Source organism: Gobio gobio (genome assembly GCF_949357685.1).
Source record: "Gobio gobio genome assembly, chromosome: 24".
Lineage (NCBI taxonomy): Eukaryota > Metazoa > Chordata > Actinopteri > Cypriniformes > Gobionidae > Gobio > Gobio gobio.
This window is the reverse complement of record NC_137120.1, coordinates 40,421,084-40,428,583: the sequence shown is the minus strand read 5'-3', so window position 1 is coordinate 40,428,583 and position 7,500 is coordinate 40,421,084. Positions and strand designations below refer to the sequence as shown.

Below are 7,500 nucleotides of genomic sequence, written 5' to 3'. Positions count from 1 at the left end.
ACCACAGCTTCAGGACGTCACCATCAGTCAAACACCACAGCTTCAGGACGTCACCATCAGTCAAACACCACAGCTTCAGGACGTCATCATCAGTCAAACACCACAGCATCAGGACGTCATCATCAGTCAAACACCACAGGACGTCAGGACGTCATCATCAGTCAAACACCACAGCTTCAGGACGTCATCATCAGTCAAACACCACAGCTTCAGGACGTCACCATCAGTCAAACACCACAGCTTCAGGACGTCATCATCAGTCAAACACCACAGCTTCAGGACGTCATCATCAGTCAAACACCACAGCTTCAGGACGTCATCATCAGTCAAACACCACAGCATCAGGACGTCATCATCAGTCAAACACCACAGGACGTCAGGACGTCATCATCAGTCAAACACCACAGCTTCAGGACGTCATCATCAGTCAAACACCACAGCTTCAGGACGTCACCATCAGTCAAACACCACAGCTTCAGGACGTCATCATCAGTCAAACACCACAGCTTCAGGACGTCATCATCAGTCAAACACCACAGCTTCAGGACGTCATCATCAGTCAAACACCACAGCTTCAGGATGTCATCATCAGTCAAACACCACAGCTTCAGGACGTCACCATCAGTCAAACACCACAGCTTCAGGACGTCATCATCAGTCAAACACCACAGCATCAGGACGTCATCATCAGTCAAACACCACAGCTTCAGGACGTCATCATCAGTCAAACACCACAGCTTCAGGACGTCATCATCAGTCAAACACCACAGCTTCAGGATGTCATCATCAGTCAAACACCACAGCTTCAGGACGTCACCATCAGTCAAACACCACAGCTTCAGGACGTCACCATCAGTCAAACACCACAGCTTCAGGACGTCACCATCAGTCAAACACCACAGCTTCAGGACGTCACCATCAGTCAAACACCACAGCTTCAGGACGTCATCATCAGTCAAACACCACAGCTTCAGGACGTCACCATCAGTCAAACACCACAGCTTCAGGACGTCATCATCAGTCAAACACCACAGCTTCAGGACGTCATCATCACTCAAACACCACAGCATCAGGACGTCATCATCAGTCAAACACCACAGCTTCAGGACGTCACCATCAGTCAAACACCACAGCTTCAGGACGTCACCATCAGTCAAACACCACAGCTTCAGGACGTCATCATCAGTCAAACACCACAGCTTCAGGACGTCATCATCAGTCAAACACCACAGCTTCAGGACGTCATCATCAGTCAAACACCACAGCTTCAGGACGTCACCATCAGTCAAACACCACAGCTTCAGGACGTCATCAGTCAAACACCACAGCTTCAGGACGTCACCATCAGTCAAACACCACAGCTTCAGGACGTCATCATCAGTCAAACACCACAGCTTCAGGACGTCACCATCAGTCAAACACCACAGCTTCAGGACGTCACCATCAGTCAAACACCACAGCTTCAGGACGTCATCAGTCAAACACCACAGCTTCAGGACGTCACCATCAGTCAAACACCACACCTTCAGGACGTCATCAGTCAAACACCACAGCTTCAGGACGTCATCATCAGTCAAACACCACAGCTTCAGGACGTCATCAGTCAAACACCACAGCTTCAGGACGTCATCATCAGTCAAACACCACAGCTTCAGGACGTCACCATCAGTCAAACACCACAGCTTCAGGACGTCACCATCAGTCAAACACCACAGCTTCAGGACGTCACCATCAGTCAAACACCACAGCTTCAGGACGTCATCATCAGTCAAACACCACAGCTTCAGGACGTCATCAGTCAAACACCACAGCTTCAGGACGTCATCATCAGTCAAACACCACAGCTTCAGGACGTCATCATCAGTCAAACACCACAGCTTCAGGACGTCATCATCAGTCAAACACCACAGCTTCAGGACGTCATCATCAGTCAAACACCACAGCTTCAGGACGTCATCAGTCAAACACCACAGCTTCAGGACGTCATCATCAGTCAAACACCACAGCTTCAGGACGTCATCATCAGTCAAACACCACAGCTTCAGGACGTCATCATCAGTCAAACACCACAGCTTCAGGACGTCACCATCAGTCAAACACCACAGCTTCAGGACGTCACCATCAGTCAAACACCACAGCTTCAGGACGTCATCATCACTCAAACACCACAGCTTCAGGACGTCATCATCAGTCAAACACCACAGCTTCAGGACGTCATCATCAGTCAAACACCACAGCTTCAGGACGTCATCATCAGTCAAACACCACAGCTTCAGGACGTCATCATCAGTCAAACACCACAGCTTCAGGACGTCATCATCAGTCAAACACCACAGCATCAGGACGTCATCATCAGTCAAACACCACAGCTTCAGGACGTCACCATCAGTCAAACACCACAGCTTCAGGACGTCACCATCAGTCAAACACCACAGCTTCAGGACGTCATCATCAGTCAAACACCACAGCTTCAGGACGTCATCATCAGTCAAACACAACAGCTTCAGGACGTCATCATCAGTCAAACACCACAGCATCAGGACGTCACCATCAGTCAAACACCACAGCTTCAGGACGTCATCATCAGTCAAACACCACAGCTTCAGGACGTCATCATCAGTCAAACACCACAGCTTCAGGACGTCATCATCAGTCAAACACCACAGCTTCAGGACGTCACCACCAGTCAAACACCACAGCTTCAGGACGTCATCATCAGTCAAACACCACAGCTTCAGGACGTCATCATCAGTCAAACACCACAGCTTCAGGACGTCATCATCAGTCAAACACCACAGCTTCAGGACGTCACCATCAGTCAAACACCACAGCTTCAGGACGTCATCATCAGTCAAACACCACAGCTTCAGGACGTCATCATCAGTCAAACACCACAGCTTCAGGACGTCATCATCAGTCAAACACCACAGCTTCAGGACGTCATCATCAGTCAAACACCACAGCTTCAGGACGTCACCATCAGTCAAACACCACAGCTTCAGGACGTCATCATCAGTCAAACACCACAGCTTCAGGACGTCATCATCAGTCAAACACCACAGCTTCAGGACGTCATCATCAGTCAAACACCACAGCTTCAGGACGTCACCATCAGTCAAACACCACAGCTTCAGGACGTCACCATCAGTCAAACACCACAGCTTCAGGACGTCATCAGTCAAACACCACAGCTTCAGGACGTCATCAGTCAAACACCACAGCTTCAGGACGTCATCATCAGTCAAACACCACAGCTTCAGGACGTCACCATCAGTCAAACACCACAGCTTCAGGACGTCACCATCAGTCAAACACCACAGCTTCAGGACGTCATCATCACTCAAACACCACAGCTTCAGGACGTCATCATCAGTCAAACACCACAGCTTCAGGACGTCATCATCAGTCAAACACCACAGCTTCAGGACGTCATCATCAGTCAAACACCACAGCTTCAGGACGTCATCATCAGTCAAACACCACAGCTTCAGGACGTCATCATCAGTCAAACACCACAGCATCAGGACGTCATCATCAGTCAAACACCACAGCTTCAGGACGTCACCATCAGTCAAACACCACAGCTTCAGGACGTCACCATCAGTCAAACACCACAGCTTCAGGACGTCATCATCAGTCAAACACCACAGCTTCAGGACGTCATCATCAGTCAAACACAACAGCTTCAGGACGTCATCATCAGTCAAACACCACAGCATCAGGACGTCACCATCAGTCAAACACCACAGCTTCAGGACGTCATCATCAGTCAAACACCACAGCTTCAGGACGTCATCATCAGTCAAACACCACAGCTTCAGGACGTCATCATCAGTCAAACACCACAGCTTCAGGACGTCACCACCAGTCAAACACCACAGCTTCAGGACGTCATCATCAGTCAAACACCACAGCTTCAGGACGTCATCATCAGTCAAACACCACAGCTTCAGGACGTCATCATCAGTCAAACACCACAGCTTCAGGACGTCACCATCAGTCAAACACCACAGCTTCAGGACGTCATCATCAGTCAAACACCACAGCTTCAGGACGTCACCATCAGTCAAACACCACAGCTTCAGGACGTCACCATCAGTCAAACACCACAGCTTCAGGACGTCATCATCAGTCAAACACCACAGCTTCAGGACGTCATCAGTCAAACACCACAGCTTCAGGACGTCACCATCAGTCAAACACCACAGCTTCAGGACGTCATCATCAGTCAAACACCACAGCTTCAGGACGTCACCATCAGTCAAACACCACAGCTTCAGGACGTCACCATCAGTCAAACACCACAGCTTCAGGACGTCATCATCACTCAAACACCACAGCTTCAGGACGTCATCATCAGTCAAACACCACAGCTTCAGGACGTCATCATCAGTCAAACACCACAGCTTCAGGACGTCATCATCAGTCAAACACCACAGCTTCAGGACGTCATCATCAGTCAAACACCACAGCATCAGGACGTCATCATCAGTCAAACACCACAGCATCAGGACGTCATCATCAGTCAAACACCACAGGACGTCAGGACGTCACCATCAGTCAAACACCACAGCTTCAGGACGTCATCATCAGTCAAACACCACAGGACGTCAGGACGTCATCATCAGTCAAACACCACAGCTTCAGGACGTCATCATCAGTCAAACACAACAGCTTCAGGACGTCATCACCAGTCAAACACCACAGCTTCAGGACGTCACCATCAGTCAAACACCACAGCATCAGGACGTCATCAGCAGTCAAACACCACAGCTTCAGGACGTCACCATCAGTCAAACACCACAGCATCAGGACGTCACCATCAGTCAAACACCACAGCATCAGGACGTCACCATCAGTCAAACACCACAGCATCAGGACGTCACCATCAGTCAAACACCACAGCATCAGGACGTCACCATCAGTCAAACACCACAGCTTCAGGACGTCATCATCAGTCAAACACCACAGCTTCAGGACGTCATCATCAGTCAAACACCACAGCTTCAGGACGTCATCATCAGTCAAACACCACAGGACGTCAGGACGTCATCATCAGTCAAACACCACAGCTTCAGGACGTCATCATCAGTCAAACACCACAGCATCAGGACGTCACCATCAGTCAAACACCACAGCTTCAGGACGTCATCATCAGTCAAACACCACAGCTTCAGGACGTCATCATCACTCAAACACCACAGCATCAGGACGTCATCATCAGTCAAACACCACAGCTTCAGGATGTCATCATCAGTCAAACACCACAGCTTCAGGACGTCATCATCAGTCAAACACCACAGCATCAGGACGTCATCATCAGTCAAACACCACAGCTTCAGGACATCATCATCAGTCAAACACCACAGCTTCAGGACGTCATCAGCAGTCAAACACCACAGCTTCAGGACGTCACCATCAGTCAAACACCACAGCTTCAGGACGTCATCATCAGTCAAACACCACAGCATCAGGACGTCATCAGCAGTCAAACACCACAGCTTCAGGACGTCATCAGCAGTCAAACACCACAGCTTCAGGACGTCATCATCAGTCAAACACCACACCTTCAGGACAGTCATCATCAGTCAAACACCACAGCTTCAGGACGTCATCATCAGTCAAACACCACAGCTTCAGGACGTCACCATCAGTCAAACACCACACCTTCAGGACAGTCATCATCAGTCAAACACCACAGCATCAGGACGTCATCAGCAGTCAAACACCACAGCTTCAGGACGTCACCATCAGTCAAACACCACACCTTCAGGACAGTCATCATCAGTCAAACACCACAGCATCAGGACGTCATCAGCAGTCAAACACCACAGCTTCAGGACGTCATCAGCAGTCAAACACCACAGCTTCAGGACGTCATCATCAGTCAAACACCACAGCTTCAGGACGTCACCATCAGTCAAACACCACAGCTTCAGGACGTCATCATCAGTCAAACACCACAGCTTCAGGACGTCATCATCAGTCAAACACCACAGCTTCAGGACGTCATCATCAGTCAAACACCACAGCATCAGGACGTCATCATCAGTCAAACACCACAGCGTCAGGACGTCATCATCAGTCAAACACCACAGCTTCAGGACGTCATCATCAGTCAAACACCACAGCTTCAGGACATCATCATCAGTCAAACACCACAGCTTCAGGACGTCATCAGTCAAACACCACAGCTTCAGGACGTCATCATCAGTCAAACACCACAGCTTCAGGACGTCATCATCAGTCAAACACCACAGCTTCAGGACGTCATCATCAGTCAAACACCACAGCTTCAGGACGTCATCATCAGTCAAACACCACAGCTTCAGGACGTCATCATCAGTCAAACACCACAGCTTCAGGACGTCATCATCAGTCAAACACCACAGCTTCAGGACGTCATCATCAGTCAAACACCACAGCTTCAGGACGTCATCATCAGTCAAACACCACAGCTTCAGGACGTCATCATCAGTCAAACACCACAGCATCAGGACGTCACCATCAGTCAAACACCACAGCTTCAGGACGTCATCATCAGTCAAACACCACAGCTTCAGGACGTCATCATCAGTCAAACACCACAGCTTCAGGACGTCATCATCAGTCAAACACCACAGCTTCAGGACGTCATCATCAGTCAAACACCACAGCTTCAGGACGTCATCATCAGTCAAACACCACAGCTTCAGGACGTCATCATCAGTCAAACACCACAGCTTCAGGACGTCATCATCAGTCAAACACCACAGCTTCAGGACGTCATCATCAGTCAAACACCACAGCTTCAGGACGTCACCATCAGTCAAACACCACACCTTCAGGACGTCACCATCAGTCAAACACCACAGCTTCAGGACGTCATCATCAGTCAAACACCACAGCTTCAGGACGTCATCATCAGTCAAACACCACAGCTTCAGGACGTCATCATCAGTCAAACACCACAGCTTCAGGACGTCATCATCAGTCAAACACCACAGCTTCAGGACGTCATCATCAGTCAAACACCACAGCTTCAGGACGTCATCATCAGTCAAACACCACAGCATCAGGACGTCATCATCAGTCAAACACCACAGCATCAGGACGTCATCATCAGTCAAACACCACAGCTTCAGGACGTCATCATCAGTCAAACACCACAGCTTCAGGAGGTCATCACCAGTCAAACACCACAGCTTCAGGACGTCATCATCAGTCAAACACCACAGCTTCAGGACGTCATCATCACTCAAACACCACAGCCTCAGGACGTCATCATCAGTCAAACACCACAGCTTCAGGACGTCATCATCAGTCAAACACCACAGCTTCAGGACGTCATCATCAGTCAAACACCACAGCTTCAGGACGTCACCATCAGTCAAACACCACAGCTTCAGGACGTCATCATCACTCAAACACCACAGCTTCAGGACGTCCACAGAAGAGGACAGGACGAGACGTCTCACTGTAATGACTTCACTAACAGCCGGGGCCAGTAATGATTCCACC

General features: G+C 49.5%; 1 protein-coding gene across 2 annotated transcripts in view; it reads right to left on the bottom strand.

The window, feature by feature from the left end:
* Window positions 1-7,500, bottom strand: part of gnav1 (guanine nucleotide binding protein (G protein) alpha v1) — an 84,268-nt gene that overhangs the window by 7,187 nt on the left and 69,581 nt on the right. The gene's annotated exons all lie outside the window — the stretch shown is intronic.